Raw genomic sequence first — 25,622 nt, 5'->3', positions numbered from 1 at the left:
TTTGTGGACAGATTTTAACCACAGATTCAATTTCTGTAATAGACACTGGGCTATTCAGGTTGCTCATTTCTTCTTGAGTAAAACTTGGTAATGTGTGTCTTTCAAGGAATTTGTCCATTTCATCTCCATTGTAAAATGTACGGGCATACAGTTCGTAACACTTCTTTGTTATCCTTTAGTATCTGTAGAATGTATAGTGATGTCATGTCTGACATTCTTGATATTTATGTGTCTTCTCTCTTTACTAATCAGTCTGATTAGAGCTTCATTAATTTTATTGATCTTCCCAAAAAACCAGTTTTTGGTTTCACTGATTTTGTCTATTATTTTTGTTTCTATTTCATTAATTTCCACATTGATCTTTATCATTTCTTCTAATTACTTTGGTTTATGTCTTAGGCTGGGTTCTCTGGAGAAGCAAAACCAATGAAGTGCATACATATATGTTTATATATACGTATATGCATAGAGTGAGAGAGAGACAGTGACTTATATCAAGAAATGGCTCACACAGTTGTAGAGGCTGGAAAGTCCCAAGTCAATGGGTCAGGCATAAGCTGGAGGCTTCTCCTGACTCACATAGCAGCAGGGGCTGGTAAACCCAAGACTGGCAGGTAAGACGGCAGGCTGCTGGCTCAAGCGCCAAAAACCGGAAGGCAGATAACGAGCCGAGTGCTAGATTCAGAGCTGAGCAAAAGCCAGTGAGCTTTGCCAGAAAGTCCATATATACTGGATGCAGACCACAACCCCAAAGAAACTCCCTTTCAAGTGACTGGCTGCTCATAGTAGATCTCCTCAGGGAGGCGATTACATTATATCAGATCTCATCATGGAGGTGATAACATCATTACATAATTGCCAGACTACATTGTAACTGCCAAACTACTGAGAATCACGGCCCAGCCAAGTTGATACACAACATTAACCAACACAGTTTAATTTATTCTTTTTCTAATTCCTTGAGGTAGAAGTTGTTATCGTTATTTTTGTTAGCTGTCAACTCAGCCCCCAACTCATGGTGACCCCACGTGTTATACAGTAGAACTGCTCCACAGGGTTTCCATGGCTGTAATCTTTACAGATGATTACAAAAGCCACTAGGTAGGTTCAAACCACCAATGCTCCTGCTACCCATCTTTCTTTTACTATGTTAAGCATGGTGTATCTTTTTCCATCCTTTGCTTTTAACCTATTTATGTCTTTGTATTTAAAATGTTTATTATAGGCAGGATGGTTGGGTCTTGCTTTTTTAGCCAATCTGACAATCTCTGCCTTTTATCTGGTGTGTTTAAAGCATTTAAAATTAAAGTGATTATTGATATGGTTAGGTTTAAGTCTATTACCTTCATTAAGTATCGATATGGTTAGGTTTAAGTCTATTACTTTCATTAATTTGAAATCTTTTTTAATATAAGCATTTAGTGCTATAAATACAAAGAACTACTTCAGTAGCACCTCACACAAATTCTGATATGTTGTGTTTACATTTTCATTCAGTTCAAAATACTATCTAATTTCCCTCTTGACCTTTTCTTTGACCCAGAGGTTATTCAGAGTTGTGTTATTTAGTTCCCAAATATTAGGTTTTCCAGAGAGGTTTCTGTTAATAATTTCTAATTTAATTCCACTGTAATCAGAGAACATACTTCGCAAGATCTCAATCCTTTTAAATTATTGAGACTTGTTTTATTGCCCAATATATGATCCATCATGGAAAATGTTTTGTGTGCAATTGAAAAGAATGTGTATTGTGTTGTTGTTGAGGGCAGTATTCTATAAATATTACACCAAGTTGGTTGATGCTGTTGTTCAAGTCTACTATATCCTTGTGACCTCCTGTCTCCATATCCTATCACGTACTGAAATCTCCAACTCAAATTGTGGATATGACTGTTTTTTCTCAAAGTTTTATCAGTTTTTCTTGTATATATTTTGAAAGTCTGTTATTGGGAGCACAGATGTTTAGAATGGTTATGTCCTCTTGATTAGCTGAATTTTTCAGCATTATCTAATGGCCTCCTTTATCTCCAGAAACATTCTTCGCTCTGAAATCTACCTTTTATCTAATATAAATATAGCCATTCCATCTTTCTTTTACTATGTTAAGCATGGTGTATCTTTTTCCATCCTTTACTTTTAACCTATTTATGTCTTTGTATTTAAAATGTTTATTATAGGCAGGATAGTTGGGTCTTGCTTTTTTAGCCAATCTGACAATCTCTGTCTTTTATCTGGTGTGTTTAGAGCATTTAAAATTAAAGTGATTACTGATATGGTTAGGTTTAAGTCTATTATCTTGCTATTTCTTTTCTACTTGTCCCATGTTGTTCTTTTCATCTTTTTAACATCTTCTTCTGGATTAAATGAGTACATTTTCTGATTCTATTTTATGTCCTATGCTGGCCTATTAGCTGTAACTGTCTCTTTTATAGTGGCTGCTCTAGGATTTACAGAATACATATTTTAACTTACCACAATCTATCTTCAAGTTATATTATATCACTTTGCATATAGTATAAGAACCTTAAAATAGTATATGACCTTGTATCATATCTTGCCCACCGAAGGCTCTGTGAAGTGTGCTACCTCTTTCTTAAAATCGGAGAAAAGCAAGCATTAGAAAAAGCAAGCAGCAAACTGAGACCTCCTCCTCGACTTCATTAAAAAGAGTTAAATATCTAAAAAGGAAATAGATGTTTAAGAATTTGAACTCTAAAACTAGATCACCAGTTTCAAATTCTAGCTCTGCCACTTACATACTGCACAATCCCAGCAAGCTGCTCAGCCTGTTTCTCAGTTTCTACAACTTTAAAATGATAGCAACAGTAGCTACTTTACCAGGTTATCATGAGGAGCCAAAGAGTTAGTACATATAAAATGCTTAAAACAACACCTACACCTAGCATCTATTAAATGCTCAGTAAATAGCAATCACTATTATTCTCATTGTATAAGTCAATGTTTCTTAATGCCCTATCACTACGTACTGTGATCTTGCTTACCCAGCCAAACACTAGGTCATACTGCTCTAAGTCAATCTGTAAACAGATTCACTCCAGTTAGGCTCTTTTACTTACAAGAAATTCATTCCAATTACCCCAAACAGCATTATATGTATGCTCTTTTCTGAACATGTTATGTGCCTGGAATTGTTTTAAACACTTTGCTTGTGTCATCTCATTTAATCCTCAAATCAGCCCTTTGAGGAAAGGTATTATGATGATGCTCAATTTATCAATGAGGGAGGAGGTGGAGAGGTTAAGTGACTTGCCCAAGGTTATACAGCTGATAAAAGCTAAAGCCAGGCTTCTAATGTCCGAAGTCTGACACGTAAACCACATTCTTTTCTGGAAAAATTCTTGTATTAGCCTTAAGAAGGGCAGGAGCTACAGAAGTACTAAAGTGAAGGAAGAGTAGTATCTAAAGCAGAGCCAGAAATCACAATCTTCAATCTCAAGCTCTGAATCTCCCTCTCTCTCTCGGGTCACATGGTTTACCTTAGAATTACATGCCTCTCTCGGCACATATGTCCTATTCTTATTACTAACTGACTTCATCTCCTTTATCATTTCTGTAACTCACAGCTTCTGTGTACACCTACTTCCACTCCCTCAGACTCTAGTATTACAGGACTAAACACCAAGGCATACTTTCAGCTTCCCCTCCCATGGCTCAATGGCAAATTAATCTGTGTTTTCTATAACTGACTATAATTTTCTCCTCCAGACAGCCTGAGGTTGTCAGTGGGCTTACGAATAAGCAGCCCTTAGGTCAAATGCCCACTCTTGAACCAATCAGTTGCAATACAGTTCTACATAATATAAAACATAGCTAAGCTATGAGGTCCATTCCTCTGCAGTGTACTGTGGAAAAAGTAGATCTCCTTCCAAGGAACTTGGGCAGGCTGGAATTGCAAAACACAAGTCTAGGACACTGAGTCTGCTATCACCACTGATCTGGGGTTCAAAAGTCTTGGCGGTATTTCTAGGTAATCTACTTAATTATAGTAATTAGGCAGTCATAAATACAAGAGATCATATAGTATACAGTGTCACACAAGCAATGGGTCACACACGACATGGGTCACAGATTCAGCCATTGTTAAGTCAAGGTCTGCCATGCTATAATAAGAGTGTTATAATTATGAAAAGGAAAACCCACTGTCATCCATCACTTCCAAATCTACTTGGAGATAGAAGTAGTAAATATCAATAACCCTGTAGCCCCTGGGTGGCATAATCAGTTAAGCACTTGACTACCAGCTGAAAGGCAATTGGCAGGGAGCTTCTTGAGCGATAGTGAAAATATTCTAAAATTAATTCTGGTGACGGTTGCGTGACTCTGTGAATATATTAAAAACTACTAAATTTTACAGTTTAAATGGGTGAATTGTAAATACAAAACCAAAAACCCATTGCTGTCAAGTCGATTCCTACTCATAGTAACCCTGTAGGACAGAGCTGAACTGCCCCATAGTGTTTCCAAGGAGTGCCTGGTGGATTCAAACCGCCAGCCTTTTGGTTAGCCCGTAGCTCTTAACCACTACGCCACCAGGGTTTCTGAATCACATATATAAGCTATACATGTGAAGCTGCTACAATAAAAAAAATAATAGTGTATCCTACAGTTGAGGGCAACAAAATACAGCCACTTAGGTGACAAAAGATAAAATAGATAAAAGTATCCAGAACAAATGACAAAGAGTTAATATTCATAAAGAGGTCACAAATAGTATGTTAATTAGTGGTAGATGCTTCAACTGCATTGGTTGTTTCATAAGTAAGGGGTTAATTATTCCTTATATACTTTTTTGTGTATCTATTTTATTAAAAGAATCTTAAAAGACTGAGCAATAAGAAAATGGGTAAAGGATATGAAGAGGAAATTAGCGAAAGTAGCCTAAGTGTCTAAATATATGAAAGCATCAATTTCATTGAAAATTAAAACAATTAGAGAGCTTTTATTACACATCAGAACAACATATACGTTTTTAAAGCTAATCACCAGGTTAGTGAAGGCATAGAGAAACAAATACACAACAGAGACGCAAATGTACTTAATCTCCAGATAAGCAATTCCCCTTTTAGGAATTCATCAAAAGGAAATAATTAGGAAAGTACAAGAAGACCTATTTAAAAAGATGTTAACGCTATAAACGCTTATATTATGGAAGAGTTAGAAACAACTGAAATGTCCATCAATACACCGTTTCCATAAGTTATAACACATCCATATATGATACAATGCAACCATGAAAAATGTTGGTAAAGAGAAACCATCTTTGAACACGATGTAAGTATTCCTGGAAGTATACAAAGGCTTTTTTATATGAGCACCAGTTGTTTTTGCTTGTTTTTATTTTTATTTTTTCCCTTTCTTTTGTGGTTTGATTTTACTTTTTTTATTGAGATATGCATACATACTACAATGTGTCCTATGTATCTAAGGTATACTGTTTGATGAATTTTTACACATGTAAACACCCACATGATCTCAATGAAGACACAGAACATCTCCAGCATTCTGGGAGGCCCCTCTTGCCCCAATCATTCTCTAGCCACAGCCTCAAAGTTAAACACTATCCTGGCTTCTATTAACACAGATGAGTTTGACCTTTCCTTGAACGTCACATAAATGGAGTCAAATATTATGCACTTTTGTGCCAGTCTTCTTTCACTCAACATGGTGTCTTTGATATTCACCCATGATTGCTGAATGTAGTGAGTTTTTCTTTTTCCCTACTGTATAGTGTTCCACTCTAAGTCTATACCACAAGTTATTCACCCATTCTGTTGATGGACATTTGCGTTGCTTCCAGTTGAGAGTTATCATGGAAAAAGCTGCTACAGACATTCTTCTATATGTTTTTTAAAATCTGTTTGCCTGTTAGTTTTTTCAGGTTTCATAACTTTTACTTTTTTTATTGCCTTTTAATTTTTTTAGATATTTTATTAATAAAATAAAAAGGGCCAAACAACTCAGAAATGCATAATAAAGGAAAAATATGATATCCCACCACAACTACCGTTAACATTTTCATTTTAACATTTACATTTTACATAAACAACGTAATATTAAGCACACTGTTTTTTCTAATTTAACTTCTTCCTTTTTTCTGTTTATTTTCTCCCTTCTTTCTCCCCCACTCCCCATCTCAGCCTAACCAGGTTGCAAATGTTTACATTGGGTGTGAAACATTTTTCACCTTTACAGGATCGCTTACACACTCATACACATGCAGATACAGGGTTTTTGTTGTTTGCTTTACAAAAATGTGGTATTTTATCTACTCCTCTGCATCCTACTTTTCTCAAAAAAAATCACTAATTTTTTTTTTTTTGGTCTTTTTTAACAGCTTTATTAAGGCATAATTTGCATATCATTAATTCACCCATTTAATGTGTACAATTCAACTGTACTTAGTACATTCACAAATATGTGCAAGCATCACCACAGTCAATTTTAGAACAGTTTCATCACCTCAGAAAGAAACTTCAGCTATCACCCCATCAACCACCACCAGCAACCCCAAAACCCTAGGGAACCGCTAATCTACTTTGTCTCAATAGAGTTCCCTGATGCGAAAATTTCCTATGAGTGAAACCTCATAATATGCTGCGTTCTTTACCGATTTCTTCCAGTTAGCATAATGTTTACAAATTCATCCACACTGTAGCATGTACTTCATTCCTTTATATATATTCCATTGTATATATATACCACATCGTGTCCATCTACCAGTTGATGAACAATTTGGGTTATTACCACTTTTTGGCTTTTATGAATACACCCGCTCCTCACCTATCGGCATGGTTAGGTTTCGAAGACCAGGTCATTATACAAAATTGACATTATGTGAAAATGGAGGATGACCACATCAGACCACAAAATGGAGGATGGCTATGCACATAACTGCCAAATTACATCATGACATAACTGCCAAACCACTGAGAATCATGCCCAGCCAAACTGACTCATCTTAACCATCTTAACTCATCTTAACCATCAAAGCCCGCATTACTCTCACTCACACCTCGGTGTTCGTTACTGCCAGACGTACATTGTTAATGCACAAAATAGTCAGACAGCAAGACTTTTTTACTATTGTTGCAAATGCAAAATGTCAGATAACAAAGATAGTCGATAAGTGAGGAGAAGGTGTAATACTGCTATAAACATTCACATATATACAAGTTTTTGCACAGACATACATTTTCATTTCTCTTAGGCATATACCTAGGAGTGAAATTTCTGGGTCATATGGTAACTATGCTTGACCATTTGAGGTGCTCCCAGACTGTGCAGCTGTACCATTTTACATTCCCATTAGTGGCGTATGACCGTTTCAACTTCGCCACATTTTCGCCAACACTTATCTGACTTTTTGATTCTAGTCATCCTAGTGGGTGTACAGAGGTATTTTACTGTGTTCTGATTTGCATTTTCCTACTGACTAATGATGCTGAGCATCTTTTCATGTATTTATTGGCCATCTGTATACCTCCTTTGCATTATCTGTCTTTTTATTATTGAGTTGTAAGAGCTACATATATTCTGGATTCAAGTTCCTTTCAGATATATAATTTGCAAATATTTCCTCCTTCTCTATGGGTTGTCTTTCCACTTTCTGATTGTATCCTCTGATGCACAAAAGTTTTTAATTTTGATGTTCAATTTATATTTTCTTTTGTTATTTAGCATCATACCTAAAAATTCTTTGCCAATTCCAAGATTATGAAGAGTTTCCCTGTTTTCTTCTAATTAACAAGTCTTTTGATGTAGAAATATACTGATTTCACCCAGAAGTGAAATTGTTGGATCACAGAGCATATACACATATAGCCTTTGGATATGCTACCAAAGAATTTTCCAAAACAAATGGTTTACCGATTTTGAGATCCATCAGAAACATACGAACATTCTGATTGCTATACATTCTTGTAAACATGTGTAGAACATTTTTTCACCCTTACAAGACCACACACACACTTACATGCACGCAGATATGGGCTTTGAGATATAATTCAATAAAGTTCAGATTTTTCATTAACACTATTCTGATGGGTGTGTAGTGGTATTGTTATTACAGTTTTAGTTTTCAGTTCTGACAATTATGTTTGAGTATCTTTTCACCTTGGCCATGGAGACAACTTCTTTGTGTGGGCCTGTTCCAGTCTTTTGCTCATTTGTTTTAAAACTGAGTTGCTTGTATTTTTATTTCATTGATTTGGAGATTTCTTTATACTCTGGACACAAGTCCTCTGTCAGATATATGTATTGCAAATACCTTTTCCTAGTGTGTCACTTGTCTTTTCACTCACTTAACAGAATCCCTGGATGAAAAGAAGTTCTTATTTAATGAGCAATATTTTATCAATCTTTTATTTTCAGGTTAGTACTTATTGTGTCCTGTTTAAAAAAGCTCTTTGTCTACTGCAGGATCAAGCAGATATTTTTATGTTTTCTTCTAGAAACTTTATGGTTTTATCTTTCATGTTACATCTACAATTCCTTCAAGTAACAGGTAATCCCTATGTTACAAAACTATTACAAAAAATAGAAAAAGAAAAGCTTCACAACTCAAGTTATGAGGCCAGTATAACTCTGAAACCAAAATATATACAAACATACATACGTGTGTGTGTGTAAATCTCACTGATGAACGCAGACTTAAAAAAAAACTCTGAATAAACCATGAGCAAATTAAACTCAGCAGCGTGAGGGGAAAATGCATCACGGCTAAGCAGGGTTTTTACCGAGGAATTCAAAGATGGTTCAACAGATAATAATCTATGAATGCAATACAATCCTATCAGCAGATTAAAGGAGAAAATACCTATGATCATCTCCACTGACATACAAAAAGCACTGGATAAAATCCAACACTTCTTTATGATATCTTTTTAAAGTCTTAGAAAACTAAGATTGGAAAGTGTTTCTTAATTTTTTTTTAAGTTATCAAAAACATGGAATAAGACATCATACATGAAGTCAGGAACATGAAATCCAGAATCACCAATCTCAAGTGAGCCCTTCATACTTCCCGGCATTCATACTTCCCTATTCTATTCCATCCTATTCTCTTCACTTCTTCATCCTTCGATAGATGACTCTATCTTTTCTTCTCTCCTCAAACCTCCAATACATACTCCCAATCTTCTGCACTCTCAGTTGATGACTTTGCCTCCCCATCGTTGTTGTTAGCTGCCACTGAGTCAGCTCGGACTCATGACAATCTCATGTATATGAGAACAAAATTTGTCCAGTCCTGCACCATCTTCATGATCACTGGTATGTCTGGGTCCATTGTTGCGGCCATTGTGTCAATCCATCTCATTAAGAGTTTCCCTCATTTTCACTGGCCCTCTACTTTACCAAACATGATGCCCTTCTCTACTGATTGGTCTTTCCTGAAGATGTGCCCAGAGTAAGTGAGCTGAAGTCCCACTATCCTCACTTCTAAGGAACACTCTGGTTATATTTCTTCTAAGACTGATTTGTCTGTTCTCCAGGCAGTCCACTGTATATTCAATATTCTTTGCCAACAGCAGGTTCAAACACACCAATTCTTCTGTCTTCCTGGGTCAGGCACACCTTGGTCATCAAAGTGACATCTTTGCCTTGTAAAACCTTAAAGAGGTCTTCTGCAGATTTGCCCAATGCAATAATATACTGTTTGATTTTCTGACTGCTGCTTCCATGAACACTGACTGTGATACAAATAGAATGAAATCCTTGACAACTTCAATATTTTCTCCGTTTATCATGATGTGGCTTATTAGTCCAGTTGTGAAGATTTACTTTTCTTTACATTGAGGTATAATCCATACTGAAGAATGCAGTCTTTGATCTTGATCAGTAAGTGTTTCAAGTCATCTTCATTTTTGGTAAGGAAAGTTGTCATCTGTACATAACAGCTTGTTAATGAGTCTTCCTCTAATCCTGATACTGTGTTCTTCATGTAGTCCAGTTTCACAAATGATTTGTTCAGCATACAGACTGAGTGAGGTGAAAAAAGATACAACCCTGCTGCACATTATTTCTGATTTTAAACCAAGCAGTATTGTTCAAACAACTGCCTCCTGATCCATGTACAGGTTCCACAAGACAACAATTAAGGGTTCTGAAATTCCCTTTGTTCGCAATTTTACCCGTAATTTGTTATGATCCACACAGCCAGATGCCTTCACATACCTGATAAAACACAGGTAAAACATCTTTCCAGTACTCTCTGCTTTCAGCCAAGATCCATCCGGTATCAGCAATGATATCCCTCATTCCAAGTACTCTTTTGAACACAGCTTGAACTTCTAGTAGTTTCCTGTCAATCTGTGGATGCAGTCATTTTTGAATTATCTTCAGAATTTTGCTAGCATATGATATTAATAATATTGTTCGATATTTCTTCACTCTGTTTGATCAACTTTCTTTAGAATAAGCACAAATACGGATCTCTTCCAGTTGGTTGGCCAGGTAGCTATCTTCCAATTTCCTGACATAGATAAATAAGCATGTCCAGTGTTGCATCTGTTTGTCGAAGCATCTCAGTTGATATTCCATCAATTCCTGGAGCCTTGTTTTTCACCAACGCCTTCAGTGCAGCTTGGACTTCTTCCTTCAGTACTAGTGGCTCTTGATCATACGCTACTTCCCGAAATGGCTGAGCATCAACCGATTCTTTTCAGTACAAGGTCTGTGTACTCCTTCCATCTTCTTTTGATGCTTCCTGTGTCACTCATTTTACCCACACAATCATTCAGTATTGCACGTCAAGACTTGAATTTTCAGTTCTTTCATCTTGAGAAATGCTGATTGTGTTCTTTCCTTTTGGTTTTCCAACTCCAGGTCCTTGCACATCTCATCATAATACTTGCCTTCAGCACAAATGCCAAACAAGATAAAATTGAAGATTATTATAAACTGCTGCAGTTTGAAATTGATTGAACATGCGTGTCATCATGATGTATAGATAATTACTGGTGACTAGAATCCAAAAGTTAAAAACAAAGAAGATAGATCAGTAGTTGGAAAATAAAGCCTTAGTAGTAGAAAACATGACAGAGATTACATGATAGAATTGTACAAGACCAACAACTTACTCCACTGGAAATACTTTTTTTCAACAACATAATCGACGACTTTAAACACGGACCTCGCCTAATGGACTACGGAGGAATCAAATCAACTACATCTGTGGAAAGAGATGATGGAGAAGCTCGATATCATTAGTCAAGACAAAGGCAAGGCCTGACTGAGGAACAAACTATCAACTGCTCATGTGCAGATTCAAGTTGAAGCTAAAGAAAATCAAAGCAAGTCCATGAGGGCTAAACTATAACCTTAAACACGTTCTGCCAGAATTCTGAGAGAATCTCAAGGATAGATGTGACACACCGAACACTAATAACTGAAAACCAGAAGCACTGAGGGAAGACATCAAGGACATCATGCATGAAAAAAGTGAAAGTTCATTAAAAGACAAGAAAGAAAAGAAAAATGGATACCAGAAGAGACTCTGAAACTTGTTCTTAATCACAGAGTAGCTAAAGCAAACAGAAGTAACAATGAAGTTAGAGTTGGAGAGAAGATTTCAAAGGGCAGCTTTGAAAACCCGATGGAGTACAGTTCTACTGTGACACACACGGGGTCGCCTGAGTTGCAATCAACCCGAAGGCAACTGGTTTTTGTTATGTCGGATAAACTAATGCTATGAAGAAAAATAAAGCAAGGTAAAGGCACAGAATATGATGGGGATGTTATTTAGGTAGCATTTTCAGAAAAGGCCTAAGAATCAACTCTTCGGTACTTAAAAAAAAAAGTCTTGAAATCAGTAAGCATTGGGAGCCAATCTGCCAAAGGAAGGTTCTTAGCATCATCTTAGGTTATTACCACAAAGATGCATCTCTACCTACAAAAAGAAAATCAGCCTAAGAAAGTTTGTTTTAAGAAAAAAGTCATAAAATAACAGAAGGGTATCAATTAGGTCAAGATGACAGCTTCATTTAAGTCTCTCTCCAGAGCAAAGTATCATTCAAAAGCCTGTACCAAAAAATCCTCCATGGTGGCATGAACTGCCAACCATCCTCAACCTAAGCCATATGAACACTGCTATTCATACCCTTCCCATACCCCTAACTGGAGCCCAGGTGGTGCAGTGGTTAAAGAGACTGCTAACCAAAATGTCAGCGGTTCAAATCCACCAACCTCTCCTTGGAAACCCACGGGGGTAGTTCTATTGTCCTATACAGGTGCTATGAGTCAGAATCGACTCTAGGGCAATGGGTTTGGTACTGTCACACCTCTAACTAGGATCCCTGGTAGCGCAGTGGTTAAGAGTTTGGCTACTAACCAAAAGGTCGGAGGTTCAAATCCACCAGCCGTTCCTCAGAAACCCTATAAAGCAGTTCTATTCTGTCCTATAGGGTCGCTATGAGCTGGAATTGACTCTACAGCAATGGGTTCGGTTTTTTGGCTAACTAGCCATTACTTATTAAAGAGACTGGGCAGATTTATATTCAAACTTCTTTTCACAGAATACCCAAACCCAAACCGATTGCCTTCAAGTCAATTCCGACTCACAGTGACTGTACAGGACAGAGCGTAACTGTCCCACAGGGTTTCCAAGGCTGTAATCTTTATGGAAACAGATTGCCACATTTTTCTCCTGTGGAGTGGCTGGTGAGTTCGAACTGCCCATCTTTCGGTTAGTAGCCGAGTGCTTAACCACTGCGCCAGCAAGGCTCCTTTTTTTATAGAATAGATGTTAAACATTTCATATTCCAGGGTTTTATTCCTATTATGTAGTTAAAAGTTTTCTTAAATCAAAATGTCAAGCCAGAAAGATTCTAGATCATTCCAAGTTCCAAAATTTATCATATCTAATCTTTAGTTCTCTCACATCAGAGGAACCAATAAGAGTAACACACATTTAAAGAAACAATTTATAGGTAATGCAATACATTAGTTTTCCTTGACAAGGAACCTCACCTCAGGCTGAGACAGTTTCAAGTTATTTGAATTATCTTTTCACTGAAAATTGCATATCTAAAAAATAAAAAAGCAGTATTCAAATTAAAATGATTTTATTCCAAATATAGTCACTATCACATATTCAAATAGATGGATTTTAATAAATCTTATTCTTGAAACACTTGTACCATTAAAAATAAACTCAAGCTGTGTATGTTTTATGCAGTAAAAAAAAAGCAATACTCTCAGAAAAAATAATAGGTTTAAATTTTATCTGACAAAAAAATTTAAATTTATGAAATTTCAATTAATAGTTTGGTTTAAAGTTTAAAAGTTATTTGGAAATTTCAGGAAAAGCAGACCAGTAGTTGCAACTATAATGCTGAACTACAGAGCCGAATGTTGAAACTCTCCCAACCCAGCTCTGCACTCCTAGGGTGGAGCAATGCATTATAGTAAGAGCTGTCTGGGTGCACTGCTTGCTTGACAGTGTGCTTAACATCTTCAACCTGTTTCCCGATCTAAAATGGAGAAAATAATGCCTACCTACGTAGGGTCAATGTTAATAACCAACAACCCTGTCGATGAGAACTAATTCAATATTTAAGTACCAATAATACATAAAAAGAGCTCTGTAATTTGCAAAGAACCATACCAATGTTGGTCATATTTTAATCAAGAAGGAAAACTACCACTTTTAGTTGAACTTTTCTGATTTTAACAGGACGTTGGTTCACACAGTTACACAGAAAAAAAATTTCTTTTTTAAATGTAGACTCAAGTAAGTGCCAAGAGAGGATATATTTAGCAAACATTTCATTTAACTATATAAACCAAAAGAATAAAGCTGTTTAACCACATGTAAACTATGCATCATCTGACTTCAGGTAGAATGTTTATTTTTGGTATGCTTGGGAACCAGATACCCAATGTATATAAACACACGCAGATTTTCACAACCGTCTCAACGCTTTTGTTCTCTAAGTAAAAATTCCCGCTATTCTTAGGAGGAAAAGCACAAACGACATCCTTAACCAAAAAAGTCATCAGAGGAGTTTTTACTTCTTAAACTTTTAAACTAACATTAAACAAATACTGTTATCCTAGAGTGAAGTAGTAGGTTATTTGCCCATTTAACCTTTAAGCGCCACTGGCGCAAAGACCTGTCTTTTTCTTCCTGATGTACGACAACACCTAGGGGAGTAACTGCTCCAAGTAGGTGCTTAATAAGTATGTATAGAATGAATGAACAAAGGAATGAATGAATTGGGTCTCTGGGAAAAAACTGAAGTGTTTTAAGTTGCAAGACAACAAAATCACCTATCTGTCCGTCATTCACTACAAACAACTACTGTCTTAACTTTAATGACCCGATGAACTGAAATGGACATATACGAAGAATTTACACACACATACATTACTCGTGCGTAATAACAGCATCTGACTCACAAAGCTAGATTTTTTAGTATATTTTTCTTCTTTCAGGAAATGTTTGTGTTTTCTGACATTAAAAATGTGTATCAGAAAAGCATGTTGCAATTGTGAAAATGCAAGCACTATCTTTAAAGTTCTGTTGCAATGGGGAATATTTTTATTCCAACCCAGAGCTACTCTACAGGACAGAGTATAACTGCCCCATAAGGTTTCCAAGGAGCGCCTGGTGGATTAGAGCTGGCAAATGGGGGCACTTGATCACCACACCACCAAGGTTTCCAATTTAGGCAAAACCAAAAAAAAAGCCCACCGCCATCAAGTCCATTCCGACTCATAGCAACCCTATAGGACAGAGCAGCACTGCCCCATAGTTTCCAAGGAGCACCTGGTGGATCTGAACTGCTGAACTTTGAATTTAGGCAAAGTGAACAGTACTTCCAGAGTCTGATCCAAAGTAGTTTAAGGAGTCAGATTCTTTAATTCAATGAAAGATGGAATAAAAAAAAAAGGCAGATCTTACCATTTCGAAATTTTGATTTTTTAAAAAAGAGAAAATGAGCTAAATTTAAAATTACACTGAATTATTTATTCAAAATGGCATCTATCGCCCTTGACATTTGATCTTTAGATTAAGCTCGTAAGTTTCTTTCCACATCTTTGAAGCTAGGTTATAAACTTCATGTCTACAAAGCTTAAGTTAGAGGTTATATTTATTGAAATAATACTGTTTGAGTTTAAGTTCCTTCATAATTCTAAAGTCTACAGCAAGATATTGAGTATTAACAGTAACACATGTATGGTTCTACAGCACTTGTATAATTATCTGGGTGGAAGGGGCTTCAAAGGAAGCTATGATCTGTGCGACTGCTATACTTTGCATACACGGATTGAAAAGTTTCCCAAAACCCCGAGGGTCATCTTCAAAGAGACTTGAAAGAGTCGATATGATGATGAATAGAGAAAAACACCAAAGTAACTAGCATACACTGTTGCGAAAACAAGGCTCTCTACAGCAACTATAGCGTTGGGGAGGAAAAAAAAAAAAAGAAACCCAAGATAAAAATTAATGCCTGTCTGTGTGTTCCCACTTCATGGTCTTAAACGCTGACCATGAGATTCTCCTTTTTTAGCGCTTTCTTAAACAGAAATTTAATGTTTCGACTGCCCCTCCTCCACAGCTAACATCAGTGCCCTTTCTTCCTCCTCCCTCACCCCTCCCAGCTCAAACAAATTAACATTTGTACGAAACTACCTCCTATCAGCTCGCAGCTTCTTCCCAAACACGCCCACGTACACTGAAACTGGCCTGCGTCTACACAACACACAGCGACAGGAAAAAGAGCTTCGAGGGGGGTAGGTGGCGAATAACTCAGCTCGGCACTGGGTTACGGCTGTTTTCCAGATATTAGCACCTCAGTCGTGGTTCGCGCTTCTCTCAAGTCACCTCCAAAGCATGGTGTTTATGAGTCTAACTAATCCGATACTGCAACGGAATTCCGGATATTTGCAGACAGATATCCTGGCTCTGCAAGTGTTTGATCAGATACCTCGGGAATCTCTTTTTTTTCCCAAAGCTCCTGTCTCCTGTCTCCAAGCTAGCTGTAAAGAAATCCGACCTCAGGCAGCGCCGGCCGCCCAGCACCCGGGCCGCAGCCAGCGCAGGACGCAGCCCCTCCGGGTCCCAGGCCGGCTGGCTGGCGACACGGGCTGCCCCCCGCGCCGCAACAGGTCACCATGACCGCGAGTCCGCCGATTCGCAGGCAGCGGCTCGGCGGTCAGGCGTCGGGGAGCCGCCGCCGGGGCCAGGGGAGGGGGTGTGGCCGGCTCAGCGGGTCCCGGCTCGGCGGTCCCGGCTCGGGCTCACCTGACGGAGGCTGAAGCGCCGCCGGGCAACAGGGCAGCGCGGATGGAGACGGGGGCTTCCGCCACCCAAGAGGGGGAGCGAGGCCAGGCGGGCTCGGGGGTCGCCGCGCCCTTACACTCGGGACGGAGCCCCGAGCAGGGACCCCACGGTTTCCGCCCGACTCGAGGTCGAGCCGCCGAGGAAAGCGCGGTCCCCAGCGCCCTTCTCCCCTCAGACGGAGCTCGGCAGCCCCCTCCCCGCACCGAGAGCGAGCAACCCCGGCGCCCGCGGCCGGGAGATCAACACACCGCAGCGCAGGAGCCGCCGCCATTCCCCGCGCCGCCGCAGCGGCTCCGCGCCACCCGGGGGGCGCAGCGCACCCACCTTCCCGCCCCCGCACCGCCCACCGAGACTCCGCACCGGGTCAGCGGCGGGAGAACCGACCTGTGCAGCCGCAGCCACCGCCTCAGAGGATGGGAAGGCGACGCCGGCCCCACGCTCCGCCGCCTCGCCACCGCCGACGCCAAGGGTAGAGCTCGCCGACCCGAGCAGTCGGCGTCTCATTCAGCGCCGGCCGCCGCCGCCGCCGCCGCTCGGGGGAGGGGAGCGAGCGGGATCCACCCCGTCCACGCCCGGGGTGGGGGAGGAGAGCGGACCTGGCGGGGGCGCGCGCCAAGCGGGCGGGGCGGAGACGCGTTCGCGCACCAACCGAGCGCGCTCGCGAGGGGCCGAGCGCGGCGGCCGGCGGGGGCTTCCCCGCGCGCTCCCTGCCGCGGCTCTTCTTCCCAGCGGAACCCAACTGCCGCCGGGGAGCGGTGTCCGCCGCGCGCGCCGCCTGCCGCAGCCCCTCGGTCTAGCGCCAGCTGGAGGGAGGGAGGGGTCCCCACCCGCCAAACGAGGAGGCGGGGAGGGGCTGGAGGACAGGTGGGGCACCCCAAACAGCCTGGCCTCAGCCTCCCCGCCCCGGGCTCCCCACCGTGAAATCCACAGTGGTGTCGCCTTCAGCGCCTGGCACCTCACCTTTTTAAGCCCCAGAGAACAAAGTCTAGAAACACTTGACCCCAAGATCAAATATCCACCCAGCGCCAGCGGTGTTTTTAGAAGTCACTGCAGACAAGTGAGGGGGCTTTCAAAATGTGAAGAGCCACCCCACCGTAAATTATGTCACATATGAAGATTTCGGAAGTATTAGAAGTAGGCCTTTGTAGGTGTCACGAAGGGTACTGTCCAGGGTTTAATGAGCAAATGACAGAAATTTGGCATCCTCTGGGACTCACTGTTGAGTTCCAGGTGAGCAGTGTTGGGACGTCATTGCGCCAACATAATTCTGAAACATTAAATATTTCTTGTGAGTGAAAAAGAAATGGGTTTAGTACAAACGGTGGAAGGGTGTTGTTTGGAGGGTGCACTGTGGGGTGGCCTACTTAAGAATTAGCACCATTTGCTGCAGTGTGACTATAAATGGAAGGTTTTTAATGAACCGCTTTTGTATATGCTGTCACTAGATCCTTTGTAAATGGATGCTTATTTGATAATCTGCAACCCTTTCACTAGGCGATATGCTATAGTGTGGAAGGAATACCGTGTACCAGCATTTGGTCTAAAAGCTGAAAGCACCAAAATTGACTGTTCCCATTTGGGTTTTTTTCTTCCCTTTAATAACTGCTAAACAGAACTGATTGATCTTGTGCACTGAAGAATGTTAATTATTTCCACCTTTGACTGCCTGGTGTCACAGCCGTTTATTCTAACTGGGGAAGGTAGAATGTCCTTCGGCCCCCTCTCATAATAAAAAGGCTACCTTTTAAAGTCCCCACCCAGAAGAAAAAAAACAAAGCCAGGAGAGGCAACAAAATTCATGGCTTTTAATTAATTTGTATTCCATTTACTTTCAAAGGAAACTTCAAAAAGAATAATAAAAATATCGCTGGAAAAAGCAGAGAAACCAAAACAAGACAAAAAAAACGTTCATAGTTATCCATTGCACCACTGGCCCACCCTTACAAAAATTTTCAAATGAGAATAGACACACAAAAAGGAAAACAGACTAGTATTGGTTAAAAAAAAAAAGGGAAGGGTTGGGGGAGAATGTATTATGTATAGGAGAAGTTTTCTCATAGATGTTAATTGCATTGAGTCCCAAAGAAACAACAGGCACACTGAATTGGCACTTGGAGGAAAAATCCCTTTTAGTTACAGAGTTGGGTAAATGTTTAGTCTTCTGTACCCAAAACCCAAAACCAAACCCAGCGCCATCGAGTCGATTCCGAGTCACAGTGACCCTGTAGGACAAAATAGAACTACCCCATAGAGTTTCCAAGGAGTGCCTGGTGGATTCAAACTGCCGACTCTTTGGTTAGCATCTGTAGCACTTAACCACAACACCGCCAGGGTTTCCAGTCTTCTGTAAGTGTTAGTGAAAGAGTAACGAAAAGGTGGTTGGCAGTTTGCCAACAATAATACATACAACAATAAATATATATGATATTTAATTATATATATTATCACAAACATCTGCTCTTAAGAAATAGGAAAGCTGCAGAACAACAGGGAATTCTGTTTTGTATAAATATCTAGCAATTACTTTTAAACTTGAATTAAGGTTTCATAAAAACAAATGAGCCTGTGTTCCTACATCTGCCAATAATTTTCAGTTTACTGTAAGACCAGGGAAGTTTTTATTTGGACTTTGAAGAGAAAAAGCCGTGTGATTCATGAAGCTAGGCTGTGAATATACTTTTTCTTTTTTGTTTATGCCTACTGAATTTCTGAGTTTGGAATAATTATCCAAAATCTATTTCTCGTGTTGATAACCTGGAAAATAATACTTTCATTAACCTTTAGAGTTATGTTAAGTTCAAATCTCTGAATTTGGTAAGATTAAGAATTTGTGTTTAAAAATACAGAAAAAAGTTTATTCTCAACTTTTTTTGGTCAGAGTTTGGTAATTAGAAAGTAGGTGTCCATTCCCATTTATTGATATGCAAATATGAATTGGCTTGTTGCACCTAAAGAAGAACCACAGCAAATATTCTTTAACAGAAGATCTTTTAGAATTAAATTCTGTAAGTTGCTTTTGCCAGAAGACAAGAAATACGCAAAGTCTTAATATAACGGAAAGTGCTAATGTATAAAATAGAAATGCCATTATATAAAATAAAAATCAATGAGAATTCAATATGCTTAAAAGTCACTTCAGAGGAATCACTATTATGTAATAGTTTTATTACTATCCATCAAAATTACTTTCCAAGGGGTAAGCCAAGGAACTCATTTAGATGTAGAACAAGCAGTTTCAAAGAAGAGACCACCAGCGCAAAACAAACAAACAAACAAACAAAAAACCTCATCGTTACAGCTGTCAAAACAAAAACTGCCATGGTAAGAAAGCATATTATTTCAAAACACCTAATTCTATTACAACCAATAAAATCTCAGTATTAACCTATGCCTCTTATTTCTTTAACCTTTAATCTCTTTTTTCAAATATATGCCGTGGCTGATATTTCGAAGAAATTGTTGGCTATGCTTGCAGTATTCTAATTTAAATTATAGGCCATGAAAAGACAGCTCCATATGAACCCATATGGGAAAAAAAAAGTTGAAAAAAACACGCATACTAGGTGTGGTGGTTAATGTTATGTTTCAACTTAGGTAGGCCATGATTCTCAGTAGTTTGGCAGATATTATGTAGTCATCCTCCATTTTGTGATTTGATATGAGCAGCCAGTCGGTTGGAAGGGGAATTTTCTTTGGTGGGTGGCCGACAGCCAATATATATGGATGTCCTGGCAAAGCTCACGCTCTCTCGATTTTGCATTCATCTCGTCATTCTCTGACCTCTGGTTTTTGGGATGTGAGAAGCCTTCAGCCTGCTGCCAGACCTGCAGATTTAGATTCGCCAGCTCCCACAACCCTGTGACCAGCAGCCTGCACCTGACCTGCATGTTTCAGGTTCATCAGCCCCTGCATACCAGATGAGTCAGGAGAAGCCTCCAGCCTGATGCTTGGAACTCACCAGCCTCCACAATTGCATGAGCCATTTCCTTGAATAAATCTCTCTGTATCTATTTATATATACACTTCACTGATTTTGCTCTTCTGGAAAGCCCGGCCTAAGACGCTAGGATTCAATCTCCACTTATTTTAAGATGGTATATGTTGTTATAGTGTGCTGTTGAGTCAATTCTGACTCAGCCACCCTATGGGAGGACAGGGTAGAACTGCCCCGTAGGGTTTCCCACCCTGAAATTTTTATGGAAGCAGATCTTTAACCAGCACTCCTTCAAATGGTATATATGTAGAAATAAGTCTGGAAAGCTATGCAACAAACTATCACAGTAGTTATTCCAAGGGGCGGTAGAATTGAGGGGTGAAGAAGGAAACTTTCATTTTTCTATTTGACATGTTTCTATTGTTTGAATTTTTTTTTTTTACTAGAATCATGTATGTCTTTTATAAAAGCAACTTTAAAAAATGTTGCTTTCTCTGGAGTCTTAAAAGCCTGTGGGTGACCATCTAAGATACATCTATTGGTTCTACCCCTTCTGGGGCAAAGGAGAAGGAAGAAAACCAAAGACAACAGGGAAAGATTAGCCCAAAGGACTAAGGGACCACAACTACCACACCCTGCACCAGACAGTCCTGAACAATTAGGTGGTGCCCGGCTACCACCACCAGCTGCTCTGACAGGGATCACAATAGAGAGTCCCAGACAGAGTGGGAGAAAAATGTAGAACAAAATTCAAATTCACAAAAAAAGGCCAGACTTATTGATCTGACAGAGAATGTAGAAACCCCAAGAGTATGCCTCCCCCTTCCAAAACCCTTTTAACTCAATACAGAAGCCACTCCTGAAGTTCAGCCTTCAGCCAAAGATTAGACTAGCCTATAAAACAATAACATACGTGAGTTACGTGCTTCATAGTTCAACCATGTATACGAGACTAAGTGGCCACACCAACCCAAAAGCAAAGACAAGAAGACAGGAAAACTGGACAAATGGAAATGGGGAATCTAAGGTGGAGAAGGGGAGAGTGTTGACATATTGAGGGGCTGGCAACCAAAGTCACAAAATAATTTGTGTGTTAATTAAGGAGAAACTAATTTTCTCTGTAAACTTTCACCTAAAGCACAATAAAAAGATAAAATAGGAGTGACCAAAAAAAAAAAAAGTTGGTTTCCTGTTAACCTGAAAACTTTTAATTCCTTAATCACAGTCCCTTCCCAACATCATTGCTCCCACCATTTGTTCTCTTTCCCAGGCTTTAGAATAAACTTTAACTCTTTTTTTTTTTTTTCTCCTTCATTATTTATCCATTGAGGAGCCCTGGTGGTGCAATAGTTAAACACTTGACTGCTAACCAAAAGGTCAGAGGTTCAAACACACGCAGCAGCTCTGCGGGAGAAAGACTGGCGATTTGCTTCCATAAAGATTACAACCTAGAAAACCCTATGGGGTAGTTCTACTGTGCCACATGGCGTCACTGTGAGTCAGAATTGACTCAACAACAACAACAACATTCATCCAATGAGTCCTGATCCTACTAAAAAATTTTTTTTCACAATTATCAGCCCCAACAAAGAAAGTTACTCCTAACTGGTCTCTAGACTTTACCTGCTCGCTACGCCTGTTTATTTACACATCTTTCCCTACACCACAATTTTTACTGTTCCATAATTTTTCAAACCTTCTGTCCTCCCACTTTCCCCCTCATCCCATGTAGGTTCAAAAATCTCCAAGCGTTCCTTACCGTTTACATGTATATTCAAGGTAGCATCCAGGGACTTCCATAACCTGCATCTACCCTACTAATTCACCTCATCACGACTGTCCACTTCACACACTAAGCAGACTATTCTTTGATTTATTCTTTCAACACTTATGTCTCTTTATAATTATCAAATATGCATTTGCTCTACTGTTCCATTCCTCCCTTTGGAGCACCTATCCTGTGCCCCTCTTCTCTGTTCTAAGGCTTTCTTTAAAAAAAAAAAAAATTTTTTTTTGTAGTGCAAATGGTTAAAACATTTGCACTAGCCTAAAGGGTAGAGGTTCAAGTTTATCCAGAGGCACCTCAGAAGAAAGGCCTGGCAATCTACTGAAAATCAGCCACTGAAAACTCTGTGGAGCACAATTCTACTCTTATACACATAGGGTTTCTGTGACAGTTAGGATTGTGTGTCAACTTGGCTGGGCCATGATTCTCAGTTTTTATGTGATCACCCCAATGATGGGATCTGCTGTGAGCAGCCAATCAGTTGAAAGGGAGTTCCCTTGGGCGTGTGTCCTGCATCCAAATATAAGTGGACATTCTGGCTTTTGCCTTCTCTGGTTCCTGTAGCTGCATCCTGTTCATCTGACCTCCAGTTCTTGGAACTTAATAGCTTTTCTGCTGATCTTGGGGTTTGTTGCTCTTCATAGCCTGTGAGCAAGAGCCCTGCTCTCCAACCTGCTGATCCTGGGTTCACCAGCCCCTGCAGCTACATTAATCAGGAGAAGACTTCAGTCTTGCCTGCCAGCCTTGGTATTCGTCAATCTTCACAGCCTGTGAACAAGAGCCCTGCTCTCTGACCCGCCAATCTTGGGTTCGCCAGCCCCTGCGGCTATGTGAATCAGGAGAAGCCTCTACCCTGATGCACAGACTTGGGACGTTCCAGCCTCTACAATCACATGAGCCATTTCCCTGATATAAATCTTTCTCTGTGTAGATTAATACGCTTTACTGGCTTTGCTTCTCTAGAGAACCCAGCCTAAGGTAGTTGCCATGAGTTGGTATCAATTTGACAGCAACTGGTTTTTTCACTTAAAAACCAAACCTGTTGCCATCAAGTCAATTCCAATTCATAGTGACCCTATGGGACAGAGTAGAACTGCCCCATACAGTTTGCAGGAGTGCCTGGTGGAATTGAAATGCCGACATTTTAGTTAGCAGCTGTAGCTCTTGACCGCTACGCCACCAGGGGTTTCTCTTTTTTGACTTAAGGAGCACCTGTATCCCTCCCATGAGGATGTGCTGATTGGCACATTCATTTCACACTGACTTCTCCTGAAGAGATTATTGCTGTTATCACTTTCTCACTTGTGAATTTATTACATGTTGACTTACAGTTTTACCTAAATAATGTGTGCATTTCTTACGTCCAGTAGATTGTAAACTCCTAGAGAGCACAATACAATCTCTTCTTTTTGGAGTCATGTTTATTGAACGCTTACAATAGAAAGAAAATATATCAAATGCTTTATATATGTCACCTGATTTTGTTCTCACAGTAACCCTAAAAGGTAAATATTTTTACCCCATTTTTCAGATGGGGCTTAAAAAAAGAGAGGTTAAATGACTTGCCCAAACTTGTTGCTAGAAGCAGCAAAGCTGAGAATCAAATCCAGGCAGGCTGCTAACGGCCTCCATGCTATGTTGCACCCTAAAAATTGTGCTTACACATTTTTGTCAATTAACAACACACTGTTATGTACATGGAGTCCTAGTGGCACAGCACTTAAGCGCTCAGCTACTAAACAAAAAGTAGCTATGCAGGAGAAAAATGGGGCAATGTGCTTCCGTAAAGATTTACAGCCTTGGAAACCCTATGGGGCAGTTCTACTCTGTCCTGTAGGGTCACTACGAGTCAGAATTCAACTCAATGGCAAATGGGTTTGATTTTTGGTTTGGGTCATGTACCTTATTAATGAAGCTCTGAAAATACTTACTGAAACAATGTATTTTATGGTAACCATGAACAGTCTGACATGATATCCAATTCATGTTTAATTTGAAAATCACACTTTCCAAAATTTAGTTTTGCTATAAAGCTTATTATTCAAGAGTTCCTAAGAGTAAAGCTGCCTGCTAAAATCTAAAAACATTTTAGAATAATGAGAAAAGTTAAATGGAAAAAAATGACATCAAGATCAAATCTTTATCTTGTCCACCCAGTGTATAAAAAATATATTGCAGAAGATAATTTTCTACCATACTAGTGCAGTAATAAAGCTGGTTATCATATTACAGATGGGAGAGGCTTACTGTATAACCACTGAATCCATTTCCTTGGAGAGATGCAATTCTATCTGTGGTTTCACATTCCAGAAAGATTCTTACTCCTTCTGGAAATTAGTACATCAGCATTTTAAAGTACATAATTTTTACCATATTTGAGACTTCACTTTGCAAGAGAGACTTTCTAAATTATGACTTAGTGCTCTATACACAGTTTTGATACTCATTGTTGACTGGCAGCTATATCTGGAATTAAAAGCCACCATATATAACATAGCAGTTATTATTTTCAGAGTATTCAACTTTGGAAAATAAAAATGGTGCTAAAATAAGCTTTCAAATTGGCTTTCAAGTTGGGACTCTAGAAAACAACTTCAAAAATAAAAAACAGGTTGATATGTTAATCGCTTTTCAAAAAATTGTTGTCAATTTACTGATATGTACTATACTATGAACATTACCAGTATTCACAACAAATCTAAAATAAAACCTCTTTAAAACTAATGAGTTTTGGAGCTGAGTTACATCTAAAACATAAACCTTAGTAATATTTCCAAAGACCTACTTATATTGTAGTACTTTTACTTCCTATCAACATTATTAATTTTGAATACCCAGACGAGAGGCAGGGCTTCGGATAGATTAAAACAAATTTATTGACTATCTTCTAAACTCGGTGAATTGAACATATCTGTTAATCTCTGCCACCTCCCAAAACTCCTCTAAAATTACAATAAAAGACAAAAAGAATGGGTAAGAGGAGATGATAACAAAGAAAAATTTTTGGAAGATGGGGGAAAAGAAAGGATAAGTAGTAATTGATTTAGCTAAGTAGAGAAAAATGAAATTAACTTGTTTAAGTGGGAAAAAAAAAAAAAAAAGAAAGAAAAAGCCGGATGATTTGCACAGCAGATCTCTGGAAAGTTTTAGGAATTAGAGACACCAGGTACTTAGGAAAGTGGGGATAAGAAAGGCCTCTAAAAACAGGATTAGATAAAATCTGTGTAAGGAACACCTGAAAGGTCTCTGGGTGATATTAATAATTTGTGTTTGACTGCTAACCTTAATGTTGGTGGTTCGAACCCAACCAACAGTGCTGTGGAAGAAAGGCCTGTGATCTGCTCCCATGAAGACTGCAGCCAAAAAAAACCCAATGGATCATTTCTACCCTATAATACATGGGGTTGCCATGAGCTGAAATCAACTCAAAGGCAATGGTTTATAAGGGAGAGTAAGACACCCCAGCCCTTATCCCACTCCCAGCTGCTACCCCACGCCAACACCTAAGGGAGAATGGACATTTGTTCTGTGCAGGATTAAACCAGAGGAGCTGGGGGAGGTATCTGACTATTAAATACAAACAAGCAGTCAAGGAC

General features: G+C 39.4%; 1 protein-coding gene across 6 annotated transcripts in view; it reads right to left on the bottom strand.

Moving 5' to 3' along the window:
• Positions 1 to 25,622, bottom strand: part of RALGPS2 (Ral GEF with PH domain and SH3 binding motif 2) — a 245,650-nt gene that overhangs the window by 149,514 nt on the left and 70,514 nt on the right. For 4 of the 6 annotated variants that reach the window (XM_049868434.1, XM_049868436.1, XM_049868425.1 and 1 more), the window contains exon 1: positions 16,691 to 16,779. The exons of 1 other annotated variant lie outside the window; for it this stretch is intronic. The gene's annotated coding sequence lies outside the window, so the exon portion shown is untranslated. Of the gene's footprint in view, positions 1 to 16,690; positions 16,780 to 25,622 lie in introns of those variants that run through there. One more of the 6 variants, XM_049868427.1, reaches the window with a different exon arrangement.

This window comes from Elephas maximus, chromosome 24 (assembly GCF_024166365.1).
Source record: "Elephas maximus indicus isolate mEleMax1 chromosome 24, mEleMax1 primary haplotype, whole genome shotgun sequence".
Taxonomy (NCBI): Eukaryota; Metazoa; Chordata; class Mammalia; order Proboscidea; family Elephantidae; genus Elephas; species Elephas maximus.
This window is presented reverse-complemented; position numbering and strand designations above follow the sequence as displayed.